Here is a 23,353-nt window from a genome sequence, read left to right as displayed (position 1 = left end):
GCGGGGGCCCGTCGGCCGGCCCGGGCAGGACAGCCGGGGGTTGGCCGTGGAAGTAGCGCGGCAGGCCAGGCGCTGCTGCTGCTGCTGCTGCTGCTGCTGCTGCCGCCCATTGGCACCCAGGCGCCGGCTGCAGCAGGCAGAGGCCCAGGCCAGACGCGCAGCCCGACGCTCCCTGGTGGTCTAGTGGTTAGGATTCGGCGCTCTCACCGCCGCGGCCCGGGTTCGATTCCCGGTCAGGGAAGCCTTTCTTCTTCCTCGGAGGGCTGGCGTGTGTGCTCTGCCTCCCGCAGTACAGCCCGCCCACTTTTGCACAACCACGCAGCCAACTGCTTGTGCAATGGGGCAACGCACACTGCGCCCCAGCCCCGGCCCCGGCCCAAGCTCTGTGCCTCTGCCTCCGCGGCCGCCCTCAGCTGCTGTCCTTTTCGCCAGCTGCGCCACCTCAGGACCTTCGGCCGCTCCCCACCTCCAGGCTGCTCGCTGTCCCCCTGCTCCCGCGCCTCCCCTGCCAGCCTTTCTGCGACACTCCTGGGCAGCCGGAACACCCCCAACCCAGACGTGGGCACGCGCGCACCAACACACATCCACCCGCACACCCAGGATGCCACAATTCCGGAACAGCCGCACCCCACTCCACACACAGGGACCGGTGCCTGCACGCACTCGGCCTCACGTCCTCACTCACGACATCACCGCCGCCGGCACCACGCACAGGAACGCGTGTGCTTCTGCGTGTGCGCGCGCGCACACACACTCACACACACAGACACACACACACAGAGACACAGAGGGCACGCCTTCTCTCCCTGCCCGTTGGGCCAGGTGCCAGGTGCCGCGTGCCATGGCCTCCGTGGGTCTGAGAGTCACCAAGCAGCCCAGGGTGCAGTTGCTTTGGTTTTCCCACCGTGAGCCGATCCAGGCTCCCAGGTGGGCTCGGGGCTTGAACACGTGGGAGCTGTCCCAGAGGGGCCCTGCACTTGGCACCCCTCCCCGCCTCCACCCCCCAGGATGCAGGATGCAGGATGCAGGATGCAGATGCGAGACCAGCAGGCTGGAGAGGGCCGGCAAGCTGGAGCCCTGGGCAATGCCGGCGGCTGGCCATAGGTGAGGGAGCCTCCTCCTCCGGGAGGAGGTGGGAGAGGGCTTGCGGACAGCCCGAGAGCCGAGATGACAGCCAGCCAGTGTGTGGGGACAAGGTGGAGGAGAGGGGAGCGGCATACGCTGGCGTTTCACCGTGGGCTCTCTCCGCACGGGAGGGAACCGACCCTCCCGGTCCCTGTCGCGGGCCACGCCACCACGGATTTGGTAGCACGTTCCAATCCCCGCCTCATCTCTGAGCTCGCGCTCTCTGCGTCCCGATTGACGCCTCGATCCCTGCATGCGGTTCTCCGCCCTACTCTGTGCCGGCTCGGCCCTCGTCAAGTAGCGGCTCCGGCTCCTTGTGCCCACACAGGACCTCCAGGGCAAGGGCGGAGCTGCCCAGCCGCTTAGGGCAGGTCTCGGGGGCGACAGGTCGAGGGGACTCAGAGGGCAGCGTCTCAGGCGTGGAGCCTCCCGTGCAGTGGGTTGGGAGGGGCCCGGCCCTGGGCACTGGGGGCGGTGTGTGGGGCACGTGGCAGGGCTGGAGTCGGGTGTCCGTTCTGGAGGCTGGCATCCCAAGCAGCCTAGGGCCAGGGCGTGAGCCCCCAACGGGGGCCGGCATCAGTCCAGCAGCCGGAAGGCGGGAGGAGTCGTGGAAGGGTGCTAGGGCCAGCCGCGCGTTGGCGATGGTTGGTTGTGAGAGCAGGGTGTGGGGAGACGAAGCGGCGGGGCTTGGCGGCTCAGTGGCCGGCCGGCAGAGCGGCGAGGTCGGAAGTGCAGCGCGTGGGCCCGAAGTGGGTATCAGGAGAGGCAGAGGCTAGGAAGGAGGCAGGGGTGCGAGGGCTGAAGCACTGGGCTAGGCGGGGTTCGGCGGCCAGGGGGGCTGGGGAGCGCGTGTGCCAAGAGTGCTGGTGCAAGGCTGGCCAGAGAGGAGCCCGAGGGAGCGGCTTGCGCAGAGGCACTGCTGGGGCTGCCCAAGCAAAAGGGGAGCAGGAGCTGCATGGGCCGGGAATCGAACCCGGGCCTCCCGCGTGGCAGGCGAGAATTCTACCACTGAACCACCCATGCACCGTCGGCGGGCGCCGCCAGGAGCCGCCACAGGCCCGCAGGCTGATCACCACGAGCTGCTCCGTTGCAGCCGCTTTCCGTGGAGCAGGGCGACCACGCGCAAGCAGAAGGAGCTGCTCCACGCGCCTCTAGGGCCCAGGCTGCTTGGCAAGCTGCCTAGAGTTGAGGATGGGCGGAATGGTTGGCTGGGGTGGGGTTGGAGGGGGTGTGGTGTGGTGTGGTGTGGTGGTGGTTGGCCTTGGATGGATGGGTGGGTGGGGTTTGGGAGGGACACACACACACACACACACACACACACACACACACGAGACAGAGAGAGAGAGAGAGAGAGAGAGAGAGAGAGCGAGCTAGAGAGCAAGAGGCAGGCAGACAGAGAAAGAGAGAGAAGCACAGAGCTTCAGCTCCTGCTGGGTTGTTGTCTGCATCCCAGGGCACGGGGAAGGAGGGGCGCTGGAGCCCAGAGAGAGCCAGGATGCAGCCGGCCAGACCCGGCCTTCTGCCCAGGTCCCCGTCAGAGCAGGTGACTCGGGGCGGTCCCCGTGGTGGTGGGCTCGGGTGTGAGCCACGGCTGCAACAGGAGCACCGGCTGAAGGCGGGTGTGTGGCCGGCCGCCACGCTGGGTGGGGCGCGCCTGCCCATGGAGCCCCCCGCCCCGCCCCTGGGGAGGCGGTGGGTCGTGGAGCAGAGCCAACGTGTGCAGCTGGGTGACCGCAGGGCGCCTGGGCCTTCGGCCGGCCACCAACCACTGCCCCGGGTGGTTTTCCCGACTCGTGGCCTCTGTGCCTCCTGCGGCAGCTGTGCTGAGGCCGAGAGAGGCGGGAGCACGGGGTCAGCCAAGGGCTCCGAGGAGCAGGATCCCGGGCAGCGCGCTGTCCCGAGCAGGCAGACAGGCTGGCAGGCGGGAGGCGGGAGGCGGGAGTGCGCAGCGAGGGCGAGGAGGTGGGACGCGGCCGAAGTGCGCTGCTCTCGGTGGGCTGGCTGCAGACAGGTGTTTAGGGGACGCTCGGGAGGACTCTGGGCGGGCCGCCCGTCGGTTCAGCGCTCTGGGGCTGGCAGGAGGCGGGGAGAGGTGGAGGAGATCTGGGGACTGGGGCTGGGAGGCGGAGGGCCGTGAATGTGCGGAAGGTAGCGGCAGAGGGTGGCGGCAGAGGAGCGGAGGAGCCAGGAAGACTCGGAGGCAGGTGGGTCCCGAGAAGCGGTGTGGTGGGGAGAGGTGGGCGGGAGTGCCTGCGCGCTGGCCAGTTGGAGCGGGGTCCCTGTGGCGAGTCCCACGTGTGGGCCGGCAAGGCGGGGTCTCGCTCGCGACGGCTGGAGAGGCGGAGCGGCGAGCGGCGTGTTGCACGACGGGCGCGAGGCTGGCCCGGGCGTGCCAAAAAGGCGTGCTTGTCAGGAGTGGGATTCGAACCCACGCCTCCAGGGGAGACTGCGACCTGAACGCAGCGCCTTAGACCGCTCGGCCATCCTGACGGCGGGCCGGGTGGCGCGGCCGTTCCCTTGGCTGGGGGAGCGCGCCAGGGACTGCGGCCTTGGTCCGTCGCGCCGCCTGGGCCCTGGGCTGCGGGGCCAGGGCGCAGGCCGCCGGGCGCGCGGGGCGCGCGGGGCGCGCGGTTCCCGGGGCAGCTCCGCGCGGTTCCCGGGGCTTGCAGGGCGCCGCTGCCCGGTTCTGGAGGCCGCACGGGGCACCCGGCAGCACCCCGGGACGCATCCCAGACGGGCCGCCCGCTCCTTCCAGTTCGCAGCGCTACCCCCCGCCCCCGTTGTGCCCCGCCCAGCGGGTCGTCGTGGTCTTCCTCCTCCTCCTCCTCTCCCTCTGGGTTTTCCTGGGGGTGCTCTTCCTCCTCTTCCTCGCTGTGCCCCTCCGCTGGCTCTTCTCCCCTCTCCTCTTGCTGCTGCTGCTGCTGCTGCTGCTGCTGCTCTTCCTCATCTTCATCCTCCTCCCTGGCTTCCCCTGGGTCCTCCGGTTGGTTGGCTCTATGCTCCTGGAAGCTAGCATGTTGTGGTCCCGGGCCGGGGAGTCCACGTGGGGCGAAGGCACTAGGTTGCGGGGACCGGGGACTGGGGACGGGTGGCGGTTGGCCCTGGAGCCGGTGTGTGGGCGGTGGAGGGCAGGGGGCGGGTGCGGGCGGGCGGGCGGGCGCAGAGGGGTCGAGGGGACCCGAGGGTGGCCGCCGCCGTCCTCGTTAGTATAGTGGTGAGTATCCCCGCCTGTCACGCGGGAGACCGGGGTTCGATTCCCCGACGGGGAGGCAAGCCGCCCTTTTTGGCCAGGCCCCGCACGCCGGCCCCCGCACGCGGAGCACCAGGGACCGTGTGGCCTGCGGGCCCCGGACACGCACCCGTGTTGGGCGCACAGGGCGCGGCGCGCGCGAGGAGTTTTCGCTCGCCCACGGTCGGTCGCGACCGACCGACAGGGCTTGGTGCGCTTGGTGCGCTTGGTGCGCTTGGTGCGCTTGGTGCGCTTGGTGCGCTTGGTGCGCTAGGTGCGCTAGGTGCGCTGGGTGAGGGGGCGCGGACGAGCCGGGGAGCGAGCCTGCGGGTGCGGTCGGTCGCCTGGCCGTCGGACCTCTGGTGCACGAGGGCTTGGACGAGCCAGCTGAGGGCGGACGCGGAGACGGATACGGATACGGACGCGCGCGCCGCCGGGGCTCCGCTGGATCCGGAGGCCGGGGCCCAGGAGTAAGGAGACCTGGAGCCGCTGGGCGGAGGCGGGCGCGTGCGCAGACGGAGAAGCGGCTGGCGTGCGTGTGGATGCGCGAGGGCGCGCGCGTGGATCGGGCAGGCGTGCTGGGCTTGGCCGGCGGGGCGCCGGGCGGCCTTGGGGTGGCAGCGGGGACGTGCGGGCGAGGCGCGCCGTCGGGGCACGGGGGCGGCGGGGCGCTCCGGGCAAGCCGGGCGGCGCGTGGCCAGGCCGGCCTCGGCGGGAGGCGTTGGTGGTATAGTGGTGAGCATAGCTGCCTTCCAAGCAGTTGACCCGGGTTCGATACCCGGCCAACGCAGCGCGCCCACCTTTTGGCAGAGGCGGTGGTCGTGGCGCGCGCCCGGCGGCCCAGGTGGGGCGGACTTGGCTGAGCGCGGCGGGGCAGGGCGTGCGCGGGGGCCAGGAGACGGAGGCGCGCCCTGTGTTTTTTTGAGGTCAGGGCGGATGGCGGGCGGGGGCCCGTCGGCCGGCCCGGGCAGGACAGCCGGGGGTTGGCCGTGGAAGTAGCGCGGCAGGCCAGGCGCTGCTGCTGCTGCTGCTGCTGCTGCTGCTGCTGCCCATTGGCACCCAGGCGCCGGCTGCAGCAGGCAGAGGCCCAGGCCAGACGCGCAGCCCGACGCTCCCTGGTGGTCTAGTGGTTAGGATTCGGCGCTCTCACCGCCGCGGCCCGGGTTCGATTCCCGGTCAGGGAAGCCTTTCTTCTTCCTCGGAGGGCTGGCGTGTGTGCTCTGCCTCCCGCAGTACAGCCCGCCCACTTTTGCACAACCACGCAGCCAACTGCTTGTGCAATGGGGCAACGCACACTGCGCCCCAGCCCCGGCCCCGGCCCAAGCTCTGTGCCTCTGCCTCCGCGGCCGCCCTCAGCTGCTGTCCTTTTCGCCAGCTGCGCCACCTCAGGACCTTCGGCCGCTCCCCACCTCCAGGCTGCTCGCTGTCCCCCTGCTCCCGCGCCTCCCCTGCCAGCCTTTCTGCGACACTCCTGGGCAGCCGGAACACCCCCAACCCAGACGTGGGCACGCGCGCACCAACACACATCCACCCGCACACCCAGGATGCCACAATTCCGGAACAGCCGCACCCCACTCCACACACAGGGACCGGTGCCTGCACGCACTCGGCCTCACGTCCTCACTCACGACATCACCGCCGCCGGCACCACGCACAGGAACGCGTGTGCTTCTGCGTGCGCGTGCGCACACACACTCACACACACAGACACACACACACAGAGACACAGAGGGCACGCCTTCTCTCCCTGCCCGTTGGGCCAGGTGCCAGGTGCCGCGTGCCATGGCCTCCGTGGGTCTGAGAGTCACCAAGCAGCCCAGGGTGCAGTTGCTTTGGTTTTCCCACCGTGAGCCGATCCAGGCTCCCAGGTGGGCTCGGGGCTTGAACACGTGGGAGCTGTCCCAGAGGGGCCCTGCACTTGGCACCCCTCCCCGCCTCCACCCCCCAGGATGCAGGATGCAGGATGCAGGATGCAGGATGCAGATGCGAGACCAGCAGGCTGGAGAGGGCCGGCAAGCTGGAGCCCTGGGCAATGCCGGCGGCTGGCCATAGGTGAGGGAGCCTCCTCCTCCGGGAGGAGGTGGGAGAGGGCTTGCGGACAGCCCGAGAGCCGAGATGACAGCCAGCCAGTGTGTGGGGACAAGGTGGAGGAGAGGGGAGCGGCATACGCTGGCGTTTCACCGTGGGCTCTCTCCGCACGGGAGGGAACCGACCCTCCCGGTCCCTGTCGCGGGCCACGCCACCACGGATTTGGTAGCACGTTCCAATCCCCGCCTCATCTCTGAGCTCGCGCTCTCTGCGTCCCGATTGACGCCTCGATCCCTGCATGCGGTTCTCCGCCCTACTCTGTGCCGGCTCGGCCCTCGTCAAGTAGCGGCTCCGGCTCCTTGTGCCCACACAGGACCTCCAGGGCAAGGGCGGAGCTGCCCAGCCGCTTAGGGCAGGTCTCGGGGGCGACAGGTCGAGGGGACTCAGAGGGCAGCGTCTCAGGCGTGGAGCCTCCCGTGCAGTGGGTTGGGAGGGGCCCGGCCCTGGGCACTGGGGGCGGTGTGTGGGGCACGTGGCAGGGCTGGAGTCGGGTGTCCGTTCTGGAGGCTGGCATCCCAAGCAGCCTAGGGCCAGGGCGTGAGCCCCCAACGGGGGCCGGCATCAGTCCAGCAGCCGGAAGGCGGGAGGAGTCGTGGAAGGGTGCTAGGGCCAGCCGCGCGTTGGCGATGGTTGGTTGTGAGAGCAGGGTGTGGGGAGACGAAGCGGCGGGGCTTGGCGGCTCAGTGGCCGGCCGGCAGAGCGGCGAGGTCGGAAGTGCAGCGCGTGGGCCCGAAGTGGGTATCAGGAGAGGCAGAGGCTAGGAAGGAGGCAGGGGTGCGAGGGCTGAAGCACTGGCGCTGGGCTAGGCGGGGTTCGGCGGCCAGGGGGGCTGGGGAGCGCGTGTGCCAAGAGTGCTGGTGCAAGGCTGGCCAGAGAGGAGCCCGAGGGAGCGGCTTGCGCAGAGGCACTGCTGGGGCTGCCCAAGCAAAAGGGGAGCAGGAGCTGCATGGGCCGGGAATCGAACCCGGGCCTCCCGCGTGGCAGGCGAGAATTCTACCACTGAACCACCCATGCACCGTCGGCGGGCGCCGCCAGGAGCCGCCACAGGCCCGCAGGCTGATCACCACGAGCTGCTCCGTTGCAGCCGCTTTCCGTGGAGCAGGGCGACCACGCGCAAGCAGAAGGAGCTGCTCCACGCGCCTCTAGGGCCCAGGCTGCTTGGCAAGCTGCCTAGAGTTGAGGATGGGCGGAATGGTTGGCTGGGGTGGGGTTGGAGGGGGTGTGGTGTGGTGTGGTGTGGTGGTGGTTGGCCTTGGATGGATGGGTGGGTGGGGTTTGGGAGGGACACACACACACACACACACACACACACACACGAGACAGAGAGAGAGAGAGAGAGAGAGAGAGAGCGAGCTAGAGAGCAAGAGGCAGGCAGACAGAGAAAGAGAGAGAAGCACAGAGCTTCAGCTCCTGCTGGGTTGTTGTCTGCATCCCAGGGCACGGGGAAGGAGGGGCGCTGGAGCCCAGAGAGAGCCAGGATGCAGCCGGCCAGACCCGGCCTTCTGCCCAGGTCCCCGTCAGAGCAGGTGACTCGGGGCGGTCCCCGTGGTGGTGGGCTCGGGTGTGAGCCACGGCTGCAACAGGAGCACCGGCTGAAGGCGGGTGTGTGGCCGGCCGCCACGCTGGGTGGGGCGCGCCTGCCCATGGAGCCCCCCGCCCCGCCCCTGGGGAGGCGGTGGGTCGTGGAGCAGAGCCAACGTGTGCAGCTGGGTGACCGCAGGGCGCCTGGGCCTTCGGCCGGCCACCAACCACTGCCCCGGGTGGTTTTCCCGACTCGTGGCCTCTGTGCCTCCTGCGGCAGCTGTGCTGAGGCCGAGAGAGGCGGGAGCACGGGGTCAGCCAAGGGCTCCGAGGAGCAGGATCCCGGGCAGCGCGCTGTCCCGAGCAGGCAGACAGGCTGGCAGGCGGGAGGCGGGAGGCGGGAGTGCGCAGCGAGGGCGAGGAGGTGGGACGCGGCCGAAGTGCGCTGCTCTCGGTGGGCTGGCTGCAGACAGGTGTTTAGGGGACGCTCGGGAGGACTCTGGGCGGGCCGCCCGTCGGTTCAGCGCTCTGGGGCTGGCAGGTGGCGGGGAGAGGTGGAGGAGATCTGGGGACTGGGGCTGGGAGGCGGAGGGCCGTGAATGTGCGGAAGGTAGCGGCAGAGGGTGGCGGCAGAGGAGCGGAGGAGCCAGGAAGACTCGGAGGCAGGTGGGTCCCGAGAAGCGGTGTGGTGGGGAGAGGTGGGCGGGAGTGCCTGCGCGCTGGCCAGTTGGAGCGTGGTCCCTGTGGCGAGTGCCACGTGTGGGCCGGCAAGGCGGGGTCTCGCTCGCGACGGCTGGAGAGGCGGAGCGGCGAGCGGCGTGTTGCACGACGGGCGCGAGGCTGGCCCGGGCGTGCCAAAAAGGCGTGCTTGTCAGGAGTGGGATTCGAACCCACGCCTCCAGGGGAGACTGCGACCTGAACGCAGCGCCTTAGACCGCTCGGCCATCCTGACGGCGGGCCGGGTGGCGCGGCCGTTCCCTTGGCTGGGGGAGCGCGCCAGGGACTGCGGCCTTGGTCCGTCGCGCCGCCTGGGCCCTGGGCTGCGGGGCCAGGGCGCAGGCCGCCGGGCGCGCGGGGCGCGCGGGGCGCGCGGGGCGCGCGGTTCCCGGGGCAGCTCCGCGCGGTTCCCGGGGCTTGCAGGGCGCCGCTGCCCGGTTCTGGAGGCCGCACGGGGCACCCGGCAGCACCCCCCGGGACGCATCCCAGACGGGCCGCCCGCTCCTTCCAGTTCGCAGCGCTACCCCCCGCCCCCGTTGTGCCCCGCCCACCGGGTCGTCGTGGTCTTCCTCCTCCTCCTCCTCTCCCTCTGGGTTTTCCTGGTGGTGCTCTTCCTCCTCTTCCTCGCTGTGCCCCTCCGCTGGCTCTTCTCCCCTCTCCTCTTGCTGCTGCTGCTGCTGCTGCTGCTGCTGCTGCTGCTCTTCCTCATCTTCATCCTCCTCCCTGGCTTCCCCTGGGTCCTCCGGTTGGTTGGCTCTATGCTCCTGGAAGCTAGCATGTTGTGGTCCCGGGCCGGGGAGTCCACGTGGGGCGAAGGCACTAGGTTGCGGGGACCGGGGCCTGGGGACTGGGGACGGGTGGCGGTTGGCCCTGGAGCCGGTGTGTGGGCGGTGGAGGGCAGGGGTCGGGTGTGGGCGGGCGGGCGGGCGGACGCAGAGGGGTCGAGGGGACCCGAGGGTGGCCGCCGCCGTCCTCGTTAGTATAGTGGTGAGTATCCCCGCCTGTCACGCGGGAGACCGGGGTTCGATTCCCCGACGGGGAGGCAAGCCGCCCTTTTTGGCCAGGCCCCGCACGCCGGCCCCCGCACGCGGAGCACCAGGGACCGTGTGGCCTGCGGGCCCCGGACACGCACCCGTGTTGGGCGCACAGGGCGCGGCGCGCGCGAGGAGTTTTCGCTCGCCCACGGTCGGTCGCCACCGACCGACAGGGCTTGGTGCGCTTGGTGCGCTTGGTGCGCTAGGTGCGCTAGGTGCGCTAGGTGCGCTGGGTGAGGGGGCGCGGACGAGCCGGGGAGCGAGCCTGCGGGTGCGGTCGGTCGCCTGGCCGTCGGACCTCTGGTGCACGAGGGCTTGGACGAGCCAGCTGAGGGCGGACGCGGAGACGGATACGGATACGGACGCGCGCGCCGCCGGGGCTCCGCTGGATCCGGAGGCCGGTTCCCAGGAGTAAGGAGACCGGGAGGCGCTGGGCGGAGGCGGGCGCGTGCGCAGACGGAGAAGCGGCTGGCGTGCGTGTGGATGCGCGAGGGCGCGCGCGTGGATCGGGCAGGCGTGCTGGGCTTGGCCGGCGGGGCGCCGGGCGGCCTTGGGGTGGCAGCGGGGAAGTGCGGGCGAGGCGCGCCGTCGGGGCACGGGGGCGGCGGGGCGCTCCGGGCAAGCCGGGCGGCGCGTGGCCAGGCCGGCCTCGGCGGGAGGCGTTGGTGGTATAGTGGTGAGCATAGCTGCCTTCCAAGCAGTTGACCCGGGTTCGATTCCCGGCCAACGCAGCGCGCCCACCTTTTGGCAGAGGCGGTGGTCGTGGCGCGCGCCCGGCCGCCCAGGTGGGGCGGACTCGGCTGAGCGCGGCGGGGCAGGGCGTGCGCGGGGCCAGGAGACGGAGGCGCGCCGTGTGTTTTTGAGGTCAGGGCGGATGGCGGGCGGGGGCCCGTCGGCCGGCCCGGGCAGGACAGCCGGGGGGTTGGCCGTGGAAGTAGCGCGACAGGCCAGGCGCTGCTGCTGCTGCTGCTGCTGCTGCTGCTGCTGCCCATTGGCACCCAGGCGCCGGCTGCAGCAGGCAGAGGCCCAGGCCAGACGCACAGCCCGACGCTCCCTGGTGGTCTAGTGGTTAGGATTCGGCGCTCTCACCGCCGCGGCCCGGGTTCGATTCCCGGTCAGGGAAGCCTTTCTTCTTCCTCGGAGGGCCGGCGTGTGTGCTCTGCCTCCCGCAGTACAGCCCGCCCACTTTTGCACAACCACGCAGCCAACTGCTTGTGCAATGGGGCAACGCACACTGCGCCCCAGCCCCGGCCCTGGCCCAAGCTCTGTGCCTCTGCCTCCGCGGCCGCCCTCAGCTGCTGTCCTTTTCGCCAGCTGCGCCACCTCAGGACCTTTGGCCGCTCCCCACCTCCAGGCTGCTCGCTGTCCCCCTGCTCCCGCGCCTCCCCTGCCAGCCTTTCTGCGACACTCCTGGGCAGCCGGAACACCCCCAACCCAGACGTGGGCACGCGCGCACCAACACACATCCACCCGCACACCCAGGATGCCACAATTCCGGAACAGCCGCACCCCACTCCACACACAGGGACCGGTGCCTGCACGCACTCGGCCTCACGTCCTCACTCACGACATCACCGCCGCCGGCACCACGCACAGGAACGCGTGTGCTTCTGCGTGCGCGCGCACACACACACTCACACACACACACAGACACACACACACAGAGACACAGAGGGCACGCCTTCTCTCCCTGCCCGTTGGGCCAGGTGCCAGGTGCCGCGTGCCATGGCCTCCGTGGGTCTGAGAGTCACCAAGCAGCCCAGGGTGCAGTTGCTTTGGTTTTCCCACCGTGAGCCGATCCAGGCTCCCAGGTGGGCTCGGGGCTTGAACACGTGGGAGCTGTCCCAGAGGGGCCCTGCACTTGGCACCCCTCCCCGCCTCCACCCCCCAGGATGCAGGATGCAGGATGCAGGATGCAGGATGCAGGATGCAGATGCGAGACCAGCAGGCTGGAGAGGGCCGGCAAGCTGGAGCCCTGGGCAATGCCGGCGGCTGGCCATAGGTGAGGGAGCCTCCTCCTCCAGGAGGAGGTGGGAGAGGGCTTGCGGACAGCCCGAGAGCCGAGATGACAGCCAGCCAGTGTGTGGGGACAAGGTGGAGGAGAGGGGAGCGGCATACGCTGGCGTTTCACCGTGGGCTCTCTCCGCACGGGAGGGAACCGACCCTCCCGGTCCCCGTCGCGGGCCACGCCACCACGGATTTGGTAGCACGTTCCAATCCCCGCCTCATCTCTGAGCTCGCGCTCTCTGCGTCCCGATTGACGCCTCGATCCCTGCATGCGGTTCTCCGCCCTACTCTGTGCCGGCTCGGCCCTCGTCAAGTAGCGGCTCCGGCTCCTTGTGCCCACACAGGACCTCCAGGGCAAGGGCGGAGCTGCCCAGCCGCTTAGGGCAGGTCTCGGGGGCGACAGGTCGAGGGGACTCAGAGGGCAGCGTCTCAGGCGTGGAGCCTCCCGTGCTGTGGGTTGGGAGGGGCCCGGCCCTGGGCACTGGGGGCGGTGTGTGGGGCGCGTGGCAGGGCTGGAGTCGGGTGTCCGTTCTGGAGGCTGGCATCCCAAGCAGCCTAGGGCCAGGGCGTGAGCCCCCAACGGGGGCCGGCATCTGTCCAGCAGCCGGAAGGCGGGAGGAGTCGTGGAAGGGTGCTAGGGCCAGCCGCGCGTTGGCAATGGTTGGTTGTGAGAGCAGGGTGTGGGGAGGCGAAGCGGCGGGGCTTGGCGGCTCAGTGGCCGGCCGGCAGAGCGGCGAGGTCGGAAGTGCAGCGCGTGGGCCCGAAGTGGGTATCAGGAGAGGCAGAGGCTAGGAAGGAGGCAGGGGTGCGAGAGCTGAGGCACTGGCGCTGGGCTAGGCGGGGTTCGGCGGCCAGGGGGGCTGGGGAGCGCGTGTGCCAAGAGTGCTGGTGCAAGGCTGGCCAGAGAGGAGCCCGAGGGAGCGGCTTGCGCAGAGGCACTGCTGGGGCTGCCCAAGCAAAAGGGGAGCAGGAGCTGCATGGGCCGGGAATCGAACCCGGGCCTCCCGCGTGGCAGGCGAGAATTCTACCACTGAACCACCCATGCACCGTCGGCGGGCGCCGCCAGGAGCCGCCACAGGCCCGCAGGCTGATCACCACGAGCTGCTCCGTTGCAGCCGCTTTCCGTGGAGCAGGGCGACCACGCGCAAGCAGAAGGAGCTGCTCCACGCGCCTCTAGGGCCCAGGCTGCTTGGCAAGCTGCCTAGAGTTGAGGATGGGCGGAATGGTTGGCTGGGGTGGGGTTGGAGGGGGTGTGGTGTGGTGTGGTGTGGTGGTGGTTGGCCTTGGATGGATGGGTGGGTGGGGTTTGGGAGGGACACACACACACACACACACACACACACGAGACAGAGAGAGAGAGAGAGAGAGAGAGAGAGCGAGCTAGAGAGCAAGAGGCAGGCAGACAGAGAAAGAGAGAGAAGCACAGAGCTTCAGCTCCTGCTGGGTTGTTGTCTGCATCCCAGGGCACGGGGAAGGAGGGGCGCTGGAGCCCAGAGAGAGCCAGGATGCAGCCGGCCAGACCCGGCCTTCTGCCCAGGTCCCCGTCAGAGCAGGTGACTCGGGGCGGTCCCCGTGGTGGTGGGCTCGGGTGTGAGCCACGGCTGCAACAGGAGCACCGGCTGAAGGCGGGTGTGTGGCCGGCCGCCACGCTGGGTGGGGCGCGCCTGCCCATGGAGCCCCCCGCCCCGCCCCTGGGGAGGCGGTGGGTCGTGGAGCAGAGCCAACGTGTGCAGCTGGGTGACCGCAGGGCGCCTGGGCCTTCGGCCGGCCACCAACCACTGCCCCGGGTGGTTTTCCCGACTCGTGGCCTCTGTGCCTCCTGCGGCAGCTGTGCTGAGGCCGAGAGAGGCGGGAGCACGGGGTCAGCCAAGGGCTCCGAGGAGCAGGATCCCGGGCAGCGCGCTGTCCCGAGCAGGCAGACAGGCTGGCAGGCGGGAGGCGGGAGGCGGGAGTGCGCAGCGAGGGCGAGGAGGTGGGACGCGGCCGAAGTGCGCTGCTCTCGGTGGGCTGGCTGCAGACAGGTGTTTAGGGGACGCTCGGGAGGACTCTGGGCGGGCCGCCCGTCGGTTCAGCGCTCTGGGGCTGGCAGGTGGCGGGGAGAGGTGGAGGAGATCTGGGGACTGGGGCTGGGAGGCGGAGGGCCGTGAATGTGCGGAAGGTAGCGGCAGAGGGTGGCGGCAGAGGAGCGGAGGAGCCAGGAAGACTCGGAGGCAGGTGGGTCCCGAGAAGCGGTGTGGTGGGGAGAGGTGGGCGGGAGTGCCTGCGCGCTGGCCAGTTGGAGCGTGGTCCCTGTGGCGAGTGCCACGTGTGGGCCGGCAAGGCGGGGTCTCGCTCGCGACGGCTGGAGAGGCGGAGCGGCGAGCGGCGTGTTGCACGACGGGCGCGAGGCTGGCCCGGGCGTGCCAAAAAGGCGTGCTTGTCAGGAGTGGGATTCGAACCCACGCCTCCAGGGGAGACTGCGACCTGAACGCAGCGCCTTAGACCGCTCGGCCATCCTGACGGCGGGCCGGGTGGCGCGGCCGTTCCCTTGGCTGGGGGAGCGCGCCAGGGACTGCGGCCTTGGTCCGTCGCGCCGCCTGGGCCCTGGGCTGCGGGGCCAGGGCGCAGGCCGCCGGGCGCGCGGGGCGCGCGGGGCGCGCGGGGCGCGCGGTTCCCGGGGCAGCTCCGCGCGGTTCCCGGGGCTTGCAGGGCGCCGCTGCCCGGTTCTGGAGGCCGCACGGGGCACCCGGCAGCACCCCCCGGGACGCATCCCAGACGGGCCGCCCGCTCCTTCCAGTTCGCAGCGCTACCCCCCGCCCCCGTTGTGCCCCGCCCACCGGGTCGTCGTGGTCTTCCTCCTCCTCCTCCTCTCCCTCTGGGTTTTCCTGGTGGTGCTCTTCCTCCTCTTCCTCGCTGTGCCCCTCCGCTGGCTCTTCTCCCCTCTCCTCTTGCTGCTGCTGCTGCTGCTGCTGCTGCTGCTGCTGCTCTTCCTCATCTTCATCCTCCTCCCTGGCTTCCCCTGGGTCCTCCGGTTGGTTGGCTCTATGCTCCTGGAAGCTAGCATGTTGTGGTCCCGGGCCGGGGAGTCCACGTGGGGCGAAGGCACTAGGTTGCGGGGACCGGGGCCTGGGGACTGGGGACGGGTGGCGGTTGGCCCTGGAGCCGGTGTGTGGGCGGTGGAGGGCAGGGGTCGGGTGTGGGCGGGCGGGCGGGCGGACGCAGAGGGGTCGAGGGGACCCGAGGGTGGCCGCCGCCGTCCTCGTTAGTATAGTGGTGAGTATCCCCGCCTGTCACGCGGGAGACCGGGGTTCGATTCCCCGACGGGGAGGCAAGCCGCCCTTTTTGGCCAGGCCCCGCACGCCGGCCCCCGCACGCGGAGCACCAGGGACCGTGTGGCCTGCGGGCCCCGGACACGCACCCGTGTTGGGCGCACAGGGCGCGGCGCGCGCGAGGAGTTTTCGCTCGCCCACGGTCGGTCGCCACCGACCGACAGGGCTTGGTGCGCTTGGTGCGCTTGGTGCGCTAGGTGCGCTAGGTGCGCTAGGTGCGCTGGGTGAGGGGGCGCGGACGAGCCGGGGAGCGAGCCTGCGGGTGCGGTCGGTCGCCTGGCCGTCGGACCTCTGGTGCACGAGGGCTTGGACGAGCCAGCTGAGGGCGGACGCGGAGACGGATACGGATACGGACGCGCGCGCCGCCGGGGCTCCGCTGGATCCGGAGGCCGGTTCCCAGGAGTAAGGAGACCGGGAGGCGCTGGGCGGAGGCGGGCGCGTGCGCAGACGGAGAAGCGGCTGGCGTGCGTGTGGATGCGCGAGGGCGCGCGCGTGGATCGGGCAGGCGTGCTGGGCTTGGCCGGCGGGGCGCCGGGCGGCCTTGGGGTGGCAGCGGGGAAGTGCGGGCGAGGCGCGCCGTCGGGGCACGGGGGCGGCGGGGCGCTCCGGGCAAGCCGGGCGGCGCGTGGCCAGGCCGGCCTCGGCGGGAGGCGTTGGTGGTATAGTGGTGAGCATAGCTGCCTTCCAAGCAGTTGACCCGGGTTCGATTCCCGGCCAACGCAGCGCGCCCACCTTTTGGCAGAGGCGGTGGTCGTGGCGCGCGCCCGGCCGCCCAGGTGGGGCGGACTCGGCTGAGCGCGGCGGGGCAGGGCGTGCGCGGGGCCAGGAGACGGAGGCGCGCCGTGTGTTTTTGAGGTCAGGGCGGATGGCGGGCGGGGGCCCGTCGGCCGGCCCGGGCAGGACAGCCGGGGGGTTGGCCGTGGAAGTAGCGCGACAGGCCAGGCGCTGCTGCTGCTGCTGCTGCTGCTGCTGCTGCTGCCCATTGGCACCCAGGCGCCGGCTGCAGCAGGCAGAGGCCCAGGCCAGACGCACAGCCCGACGCTCCCTGGTGGTCTAGTGGTTAGGATTCGGCGCTCTCACCGCCGCGGCCCGGGTTCGATTCCCGGTCAGGGAAGCCTTTCTTCTTCCTCGGAGGGCCGGCGTGTGTGCTCTGCCTCCCGCAGTACAGCCCGCCCACTTTTGCACAACCACGCAGCCAACTGCTTGTGCAATGGGGCAACGCACACTGCGCCCCAGCCCCGGCCCTGGCCCAAGCTCTGTGCCTCTGCCTCCGCGGCCGCCCTCAGCTGCTGTCCTTTTCGCCAGCTGCGCCACCTCAGGACCTTTGGCCGCTCCCCACCTCCAGGCTGCTCGCTGTCCCCCTGCTCCCGCGCCTCCCCTGCCAGCCTTTCTGCGACACTCCTGGGCAGCCGGAACACCCCCAACCCAGACGTGGGCACGCGCGCACCAACACACATCCACCCGCACACCCAGGATGCCACAATTCCGGAACAGCCGCACCCCACTCCACACACAGGGACCGGTGCCTGCACGCACTCGGCCTCACGTCCTCACTCACGACATCACCGCCGCCGGCACCACGCACAGGAACGCGTGTGCTTCTGCGTGCGCGCGCACACACACACTCACACACACACACAGACACACACACACAGAGACACAGAGGGCACGCCTTCTCTCCCTGCCCGTTGGGCCAGGTGCCAGGTGCCGCGTGCCATGGCCTCCGTGGGTCTGAGAGTCACCAAGCAGCCCAGGGTGCAGTTGCTTTGGTTTTCCCACCGTGAGCCGATCCAGGCTCCCAGGTGGGCTCGGGGCTTGAACACGTGGGAGCTGTCCCAGAGGGGCCCTGCACTTGGCACCCCTCCCCGCCTCCACCCCCCAGGATGCAGGATGCAGGATGCAGGATGCAGGATGCAGGATGCAGATGCGAGACCAGCAGGCTGGAGAGGGCCGGCAAGCTGGAGCCCTGGGCAATGCCGGCGGCTGGCCATAGGTGAGGGAGCCTCCTCCTCCAGGAGGAGGTGGGAGAGGGCTTGCGGACAGCCCGAGAGCCGAGATGACAGCCAGCCAGTGTGTGGGGACAAGGTGGAGGAGAGGGGAGCGGCATACGCTGGCGTTTCACCGTGGGCTCTCTCCGCACGGGAGGGAACCGACCCTCCCGGTCCCCGTCGCGGGCCACGCCACCACGGATTTGGTAGCACGTTCCAATCCCCGCCTCATCTCTGAGCTCGCGCTCTCTGCGTCCCGATTGACGCCTCGATCCCTGCATGCGGTTCTCCGCCCTACTCTGTGCCGGCTCGGCCCTCGTCAAGTAGCGGCTCCGGCTCCTTGTGCCCACACAGGACCTCCAGGGCAAGGGCGGAGCTGCCCAGCCGCTTAGGGCAGGTCTCGGGGGCGACAGGTCGAGGGGACTCAGAGGGCAGCGTCTCAGGCGTGGAGCCTCCCGTGCTGTGGGTTGGGAGGGGCCCGGCCCTGGGCACTGGGGGCGGTGTGTGGGGCGCGTGGCAGGGCTGGAGTCGGGTGTCCGTTCTGGAGGCTGGCATCCCAAGCAGCCTAGGGCCAGGGCGTGAGCCCCCAACGGGGGCCGGCATCTGTCCAGCAGCCGGAAGGCGGGAGGAGTCGTGGAAGGGTGCTAGGGCCAGCCGCGCGTTGGCAATGGTTGGTTGTGAGAGCAGGGTGTGGGGAGGCGAAGCGGCGGGGCTTGGCGGCTCAGTGGCCGGCCGGCAGAGCGGCGAGGTCGGAAGTGCAGCGCGTGGGCCCGAAGTGGGTATCAGGAGAGGCAGAGGCTAGGAAGGAGGCAGGGGTGCGAGAGCTGAGGCACTGGCGCTGGGCTAGGCGGGGTTCGGCGGCCAGGGGGGCTGGGGAGCGCGTGTGCCAAGAGTGCTGGTGCAAGGCTGGCCAGAGAGGAGCCCGAGGGAGCGGCTTGCGCAGAGGCACTGCTGGGGCTGCCCAAGCAAAAGGGGAGCAGGAGCTGCATGGGCCGGGAATCGAACCCGGGCCTCCCGCGTGGCAGGCGAGAATTCTACCACTGAACCACCCATGCACCGTCGGCGGGCGCCGCCAGGAGCCGCCACAGGCCCGCAGGCTGATCACCACGAGCTGCTCCGTTGCAGCCGCTTTCCGTGGAGCAGGGCGACCACGCGCAAGCAGAAGGAGCTGCTCCACGCGCCTCTAGGGCCCAGGCTGCTTGGCAAGCTGCCTAGAGTTGAGGATGGGCGGAATGGTTGGCTGGGGTGGGGTTGGAGGGGGTGTGGTGTGGTGTGGTGTGGTGTGGTGGTGGTTGGCCTTGGATGGATGGGTGGGTGGGGTTTGGGAGGGAGACACACACACACACACACACACACACACACACACACGAGACAGAGAGAGAGAGAGAGAGAGAGAGCGCTAGAGAGAGAGCTAGAGAGCAAGAGGCAGGCAGACAGAGAAAGAGAGAGAAGCACAGAGCTTCAGCTCCTGCTGGGTTGTTGTCTGCATCCCAGGGCACGGGGAAGGAGGGGCGCTGGAGCCCAGAGAGAGCCAGGATGCAGCCGGCCAGACCCGGCCCTCTGCCCAGGTCCCCGTCAGAGCAGGTGACTCGGGGCGGTCCCCGTGGTGGTGGGCTTGGGTGTGAGCCACGGCTGCAACAGGAGCACCGGCTGAAGGCGGGTGTGTGGCCGGCCGCCACGCTGGGTGGGGCGCGCCTGCCCATGGAGCCCCCCGCCCCGCCCCTGGGGAGGCGGTGGGTCGTGGAGGAGAGCCAACGTGTGCAGCTGGGTGACCGCAGGGCGCCTGGGCCTTCGGCCGGCCACCAACCACTGCCCCGGGTGGTTTTCCCGACTCGTGGCCTCTGTGCCTCCTGAGGCAGCTGTGCTGAGGCCGAGAGAGGCGGGAGCACGGGGTCAGCCAAGGGCTCCGAGGAGCAGGATCCCGGGCAGCGCGCTGTCCCGAGCAGGCAGACAGGCTGGCAGGCGGGAGGCGGGAGGCGGGAGTGCGCGGCGAGGGCGAGGAGGTGGGACGCGGCCGAAGTGCGCTGCTCTCGGTGGGCTGGCTGCAGACAGGTGTTTAGGGGACGCTCGGGAGGACTGTGGGCGGGCCGCCCGTCGGTTCAGCGCTCTGGGGCTGGCAGGTGGCGGGGAGAGGTGGAGGAGATCTGGGGACTGGGGCTGGGAGGCGGAGGGCCGTGAATGTGCGGAAGGTAGCGGCAGAGGGTGGCGGCAGAGGAGCGGAGGAGCCAGGAAGACTCGGAGGCAGGTGGGTCCCGAGAAGCGGTGTGGTGGGGAGAGGTGGGCGGGAGTGCCTGCGCGCTGGCCAGTTGGAGCGGGGTCCCTGTGGCGAGTCCCACGTGTGGGCCGGGCCGGCAAGGCGGGGTCTCGCTCGCGACGGCTGGAGAGCCGGAGCGGCGAGCGGCGTGTTGCACGACGGGCGCGAGGCTGGCCCGGGCGTGCCAAAAAGGCGTGCTTGTCAGGAGTGGGATTCGAACCCACGCCTCCAGGGGAGACTGCGACCTGAACGCAGCGCCTTAGACCGCTCGGCCATCCTGACGGCGGGCCGGGTGGCGCGGCCGTTCCCTTGGCTGGGGGAGCGCGCCAGGGACTGCGGCCTTGGTCCGTCGCGCCGCCTGGGCCCTGGGCTGCGGGGCCAGGGCGCAGGCCGCCGGGCGCGCGGGGCGCGCGGGGCGCGCGGGGCGCGCGGTTCCCGGGGCAGCTCCGCGCGGTTCCCGGGGCTTGCAGGGCGCCGCTGCCCGGTTCTGGAGGCCGCACGGGGCACCCGGCAGCACCCCCCGGGACGCATCCCAGACGGGCCGCCCGCTCCTTCCAGTTCGCAGCGCTACCCCCCGCCCCCGTTGTGCCCCGCCCACCGGGTCGTCGTGGTCTTCCTCCTCCTCCTCCTCTCCCTCTGGGTTTTCCTGGTGGTGCTCTTCCTCCTCTTCCTCGCTGTGCCCCTCCGCTGGCTCTTCTCCCCTCTCCTCTTGCTGCTGCTGCTGCTGCTGCTGCTCTTCCTCATCTTCATCCTCCTCCCTGGCTTCCCCTGGGTCCTCCGGTTGGTTGGCTCTATGCTCCTGGAAGCTAGCATGTTGTGGTCCCGGGCCGGGGAGTCCACGTGGGGCGAAGGCACTAGGTTGCGGGGACCGGGGCCTGGGCACTGGGGACGGGTGGCGGTTGGCCCTGGAGCCGGTGTGTGGGCGGTGGAGGGCAGGGGTCGGGTGCGGGCGGGCGGGCGGGCGGGCGGACGCAGAGGGGTCGAGGGGACCCGAGGGTGGCCGCCGCCGTCCTCGTTAGTATAGTGGTGAGTATCCCCGCCTGTCACGCGGGAGACCGGGGTTCGATTCCCCGACGGGGAGGCAAGCCGCCCTTTTTGGCCAGGCCCCGCACGCCGGCCCCCGCACGCGGAGCACCAGGGACCGTGTGGCCTGCGGGCCCCGGACACGCACCCGTGTTGGGCGCACAGGGCGCGGCGCGCGCGAGGAGTTTTCGCTCGCCCACGGTCGGTCGCCACCGACCGACAGGGCTTGGTGCGCTTGGTGCGCTTGGTGCGCTAGGTGCGCTAGGTGCGCTAGGTGCGCTGGGTGAGGGGGCGCGGACGAGCCGGGGAGCGAGCCTGCGGGTGCGGTCGGTCGCCTGGCCGTCGGACCTCTGGTGCACGAGGGCTTGGACGAGCCAGCTGAGGGCGGACGCGGAGACGGATACGGATACGGACGCGCGCGCCGCCGGGGCTCCGCTGGATCCGGAGGCCGGTTCCCAGGAGTAAGGAGACCGGGAGGCGCTGGGCGGAGGCGGGCGCGTGCGCAGACGGAGAAGCGGCTGGCGTGCGTGTGGATGCGCGAGGGCGCGCGCGTGGATCGGGCAGGCGTGCTGGGCTTGGCCGGCGGGGCGCCGGGCGGCCTTGGGGTGGCAGCGGGGAAGTGCGGGCGAGGCGCGCCGTCGGGGCACGGGGGCGGCGGGGCGCTCCGGGCAAGCCGGGCGGCGCGTGGCCAGGCCGGCCTCGGCGGGAGGCGTTGGTGGTATAGTGGTGAGCATAGCTGCCTTCCAAGCAGTTGACCCGGGTTCGATTCCCGGCCAACGCAGCGCGCCCACCTTTTGGCAGAGGCGGTGGTCGTGGCGCGCGCCCGGCCGCCCAGGTGGGGCGGACTCGGCTGAGCGCGGCGGGGCAGGGCGTGCGCGGGGCCAGGAGACGGAGGCGCGCCGTGTGTTTTTGAGGTCAGGGCGGATGGCGGGCGGGGGCCCGTCGGCCGGCCCGGGCAGGACAGCCGGGGGGTTGGCCGTGGAAGTAGCGCGACAGGCCAGGCGCTGCTGCTGCTGCTGCTGCTGCTGCTGCTGCTGCCCATTGGCACCCAGGCGCCGGCTGCAGCAGGCAGAGGCCCAGGCCAGACGCACAGCCCGACGCTCCCTGGTGGTCTAGTGGTTAGGATTCGGCGCTCTCACCGCCGCGGCCCGGGTTCGATTCCCGGTCAGGGAAGCCTTTCTTCTTCCTCGGAGGGCCGGCGTGTGTGCTCTGCCTCCCGCAGTACAGCCCGCCCACTTTTGCACAACCACGCAGCCAACTGCTTGTGCAATGGGGCAACGCACACTGCGCCCCAGCCCCGGCCCTGGCCCAAGCTCTGTGCCTCTGCCTCCGCGGCCGCCCTCAGCTGCTGTCCTTTTCGCCAGCTGCGCCACCTCAGGACCTTTGGCCGCTCCCCACCTCCAGGCTGCTCGCTGTCCCCCTGCTCCCGCGCCTCCCCTGCCAGCCTTTCTGCGACACTCCTGGGCAGCCGGAACACCCCCAACCCAGACGTGGGCACGCGCGCACCAACACACATCCACCCGCACACCCAGGATGCCACAATTCCGGAACAGCCGCACCCCACTCCACACACAGGGACCGGTGCCTGCACGCACTCGGCCTCACGTCCTCACTCACGACATCACCGCCGCCGGCACCACGCACAGGAACGCGTGTGCTTCTGCGTGCGCGCGCACACACACACTCACACACACACACAGACACACACACACAGAGACACAGAGGGCACGCCTTCTCTCCCTGCCCGTTGGGCCAGGTGCCAGGTGCCGCGTGCCATGGCCTCCGTGGGTCTGAGAGTCACCAAGCAGCCCAGGGTGCAGTTGCTTTGGTTTTCCCACCGTGAGCCGATCCAGGCTCCCAGGTGGGCTCGGGGCTTGAACACGTGGGAGCTGTCCCAGAGGGGCCCTGCACTTGGCACCCCTCCCCGCCTCCACCCCCCAGGATGCAGGATGCAGGATGCAGGATGCAGGATGCAGGATGCAGATGCGAGACCAGCAGGCTGGAGAGGGCCGGCAAGCTGGAGCCCTGGGCAATGCCGGCGGCTGGCCATAGGTGAGGGAGCCTCCTCCTCCAGGAGGAGGTGGGAGAGGGCTTGCGGACAGCCCGAGAGCCGAGATGACAGCCAGCCAGTGTGTGGGGACAAGGTGGAGGAGAGGGGAGCGGCATACGCTGGCGTTTCACCGTGGGCTCTCTCCGCACGGGAGGGAACCGACCCTCCCGGTCCCCGTCGCGGGCCACGCCACCACGGATTTGGTAGCACGTTCCAATCCCCGCCTCATCTCTGAGCTCGCGCTCTCTGCGTCCCGATTGACGCCTCGATCCCTGCATGCGGTTCTCCGCCCTACTCTGTGCCGGCTCGGCCCTCGTCAAGTAGCGGCTCCGGCTCCTTGTGCCCACACAGGACCTCCAGGGCAAGGGCGGAGCTGCCCAGCCGCTTAGGGCAGGTCTCGGGGGCGACAGGTCGAGGGGACTCAGAGGGCAGCGTCTCAGGCGTGGAGCCTCCCGTGCTGTGGGTTGGGAGGGGCCCGGCCCTGGGCACTGGGGGCGGTGTGTGGGGCGCGTGGCAGGGCTGGAGTCGGGTGTCCGTTCTGGAGGCTGGCATCCCAAGCAGCCTAGGGCCAGGGCGTGAGCCCCCAACGGGGGCCGGCATCTGTCCAGCAGCCGGAAGGCGGGAGGAGTCGTGGAAGGGTGCTAGGGCCAGCCGCGCGTTGGCAATGGTTGGTTGTGAGAGCAGGGTGTGGGGAGGCGAAGCGGCGGGGCTTGGCGGCTCAGTGGCCGGCCGGCAGAGCGGCGAGGTCGGAAGTGCAGCGCGTGGGCCCGAAGTGGGTATCAGGAGAGGCAGAGGCTAGGAAGGAGGCAGGGGTGCGAGAGCTGAGGCACTGGCGCTGGGCTAGGCGGGGTTCGGCGGCCAGGGGGGCTGGGGAGCGCGTGTGCCAAGAGTGCTGGTGCAAGGCTGGCCAGAGAGGAGCCCGAGGGAGCGGCTTGCGCAGAGGCACTGCTGGGGCTGCCCAAGCAAAAGGGGAGCAGGAGCTGCATGGGCCGGGAATCGAACCCGGGCC

At 70.7% G+C, this 23,353-nt stretch overlaps 12 non-coding genes across 12 annotated transcripts; all 12 read left to right on the top strand.

Annotated features, from left to right (window-relative positions):
• The first annotated feature begins 169 nt into the window (after positions 1-169).
• On the top strand, positions 170-241 carry TRNAE-CUC (transfer RNA glutamic acid (anticodon CUC)). The gene has a single exon. It is a non-coding gene; the product is annotated as a tRNA-Glu (tRNA).
• A 4,081-nt stretch (positions 242-4,322) lies between these two features.
• TRNAD-GUC (transfer RNA aspartic acid (anticodon GUC)) lies at positions 4,323-4,394 on the top strand. Its single transcript has one exon. It is a non-coding gene; the product is annotated as a tRNA-Asp (tRNA).
• Positions 4,395-5,466: 1,072 nt separating this feature from the next.
• TRNAE-CUC (transfer RNA glutamic acid (anticodon CUC)) lies at positions 5,467-5,538 on the top strand. The gene has a single exon. It is a non-coding gene; the product is annotated as a tRNA-Glu (tRNA).
• A 4,112-nt stretch (positions 5,539-9,650) lies between these two features.
• TRNAD-GUC (transfer RNA aspartic acid (anticodon GUC)) lies at positions 9,651-9,722 on the top strand. Its single transcript has one exon. It is a non-coding gene; the product is annotated as a tRNA-Asp (tRNA).
• A 651-nt stretch (positions 9,723-10,373) lies between these two features.
• TRNAG-UCC (transfer RNA glycine (anticodon UCC)) lies at positions 10,374-10,445 on the top strand. The gene has a single exon. It is a non-coding gene; the product is annotated as a tRNA-Gly (tRNA).
• Positions 10,446-10,765: 320 nt separating this feature from the next.
• Positions 10,766-10,837, top strand: TRNAE-CUC (transfer RNA glutamic acid (anticodon CUC)). The gene has a single exon. It is a non-coding gene; the product is annotated as a tRNA-Glu (tRNA).
• Positions 10,838-14,956: 4,119 nt separating this feature from the next.
• TRNAD-GUC (transfer RNA aspartic acid (anticodon GUC)) lies at positions 14,957-15,028 on the top strand. Its single transcript has one exon. It is a non-coding gene; the product is annotated as a tRNA-Asp (tRNA).
• Positions 15,029-15,679: 651 nt separating this feature from the next.
• On the top strand, positions 15,680-15,751 carry TRNAG-UCC (transfer RNA glycine (anticodon UCC)). Its single transcript has one exon. It is a non-coding gene; the product is annotated as a tRNA-Gly (tRNA).
• A 320-nt stretch (positions 15,752-16,071) lies between these two features.
• On the top strand, positions 16,072-16,143 carry TRNAE-CUC (transfer RNA glutamic acid (anticodon CUC)). Its single transcript has one exon. It is a non-coding gene; the product is annotated as a tRNA-Glu (tRNA).
• A 4,137-nt stretch (positions 16,144-20,280) lies between these two features.
• On the top strand, positions 20,281-20,352 carry TRNAD-GUC (transfer RNA aspartic acid (anticodon GUC)). The gene has a single exon. It is a non-coding gene; the product is annotated as a tRNA-Asp (tRNA).
• Positions 20,353-21,003: 651 nt separating this feature from the next.
• Positions 21,004-21,075, top strand: TRNAG-UCC (transfer RNA glycine (anticodon UCC)). The gene has a single exon. It is a non-coding gene; the product is annotated as a tRNA-Gly (tRNA).
• A 320-nt stretch (positions 21,076-21,395) lies between these two features.
• On the top strand, positions 21,396-21,467 carry TRNAE-CUC (transfer RNA glutamic acid (anticodon CUC)). The gene has a single exon. It is a non-coding gene; the product is annotated as a tRNA-Glu (tRNA).
• The last annotated feature ends 1,886 nt before the right edge of the window (positions 21,468-23,353 follow it).

Source organism: Oryctolagus cuniculus, chromosome 7 (assembly GCF_051225735.1).
Source record: "Oryctolagus cuniculus isolate XC-2025 breed Fujian yellow rabbit chromosome 7, ASM5122573v1, whole genome shotgun sequence".
In the NCBI taxonomy this organism is placed as follows: domain Eukaryota; kingdom Metazoa; phylum Chordata; class Mammalia; order Lagomorpha; family Leporidae; genus Oryctolagus; species Oryctolagus cuniculus.
The sequence above is the reverse complement of the archived record's forward strand: the minus strand, read 5'-3'. Positions and strand labels throughout refer to the sequence as shown.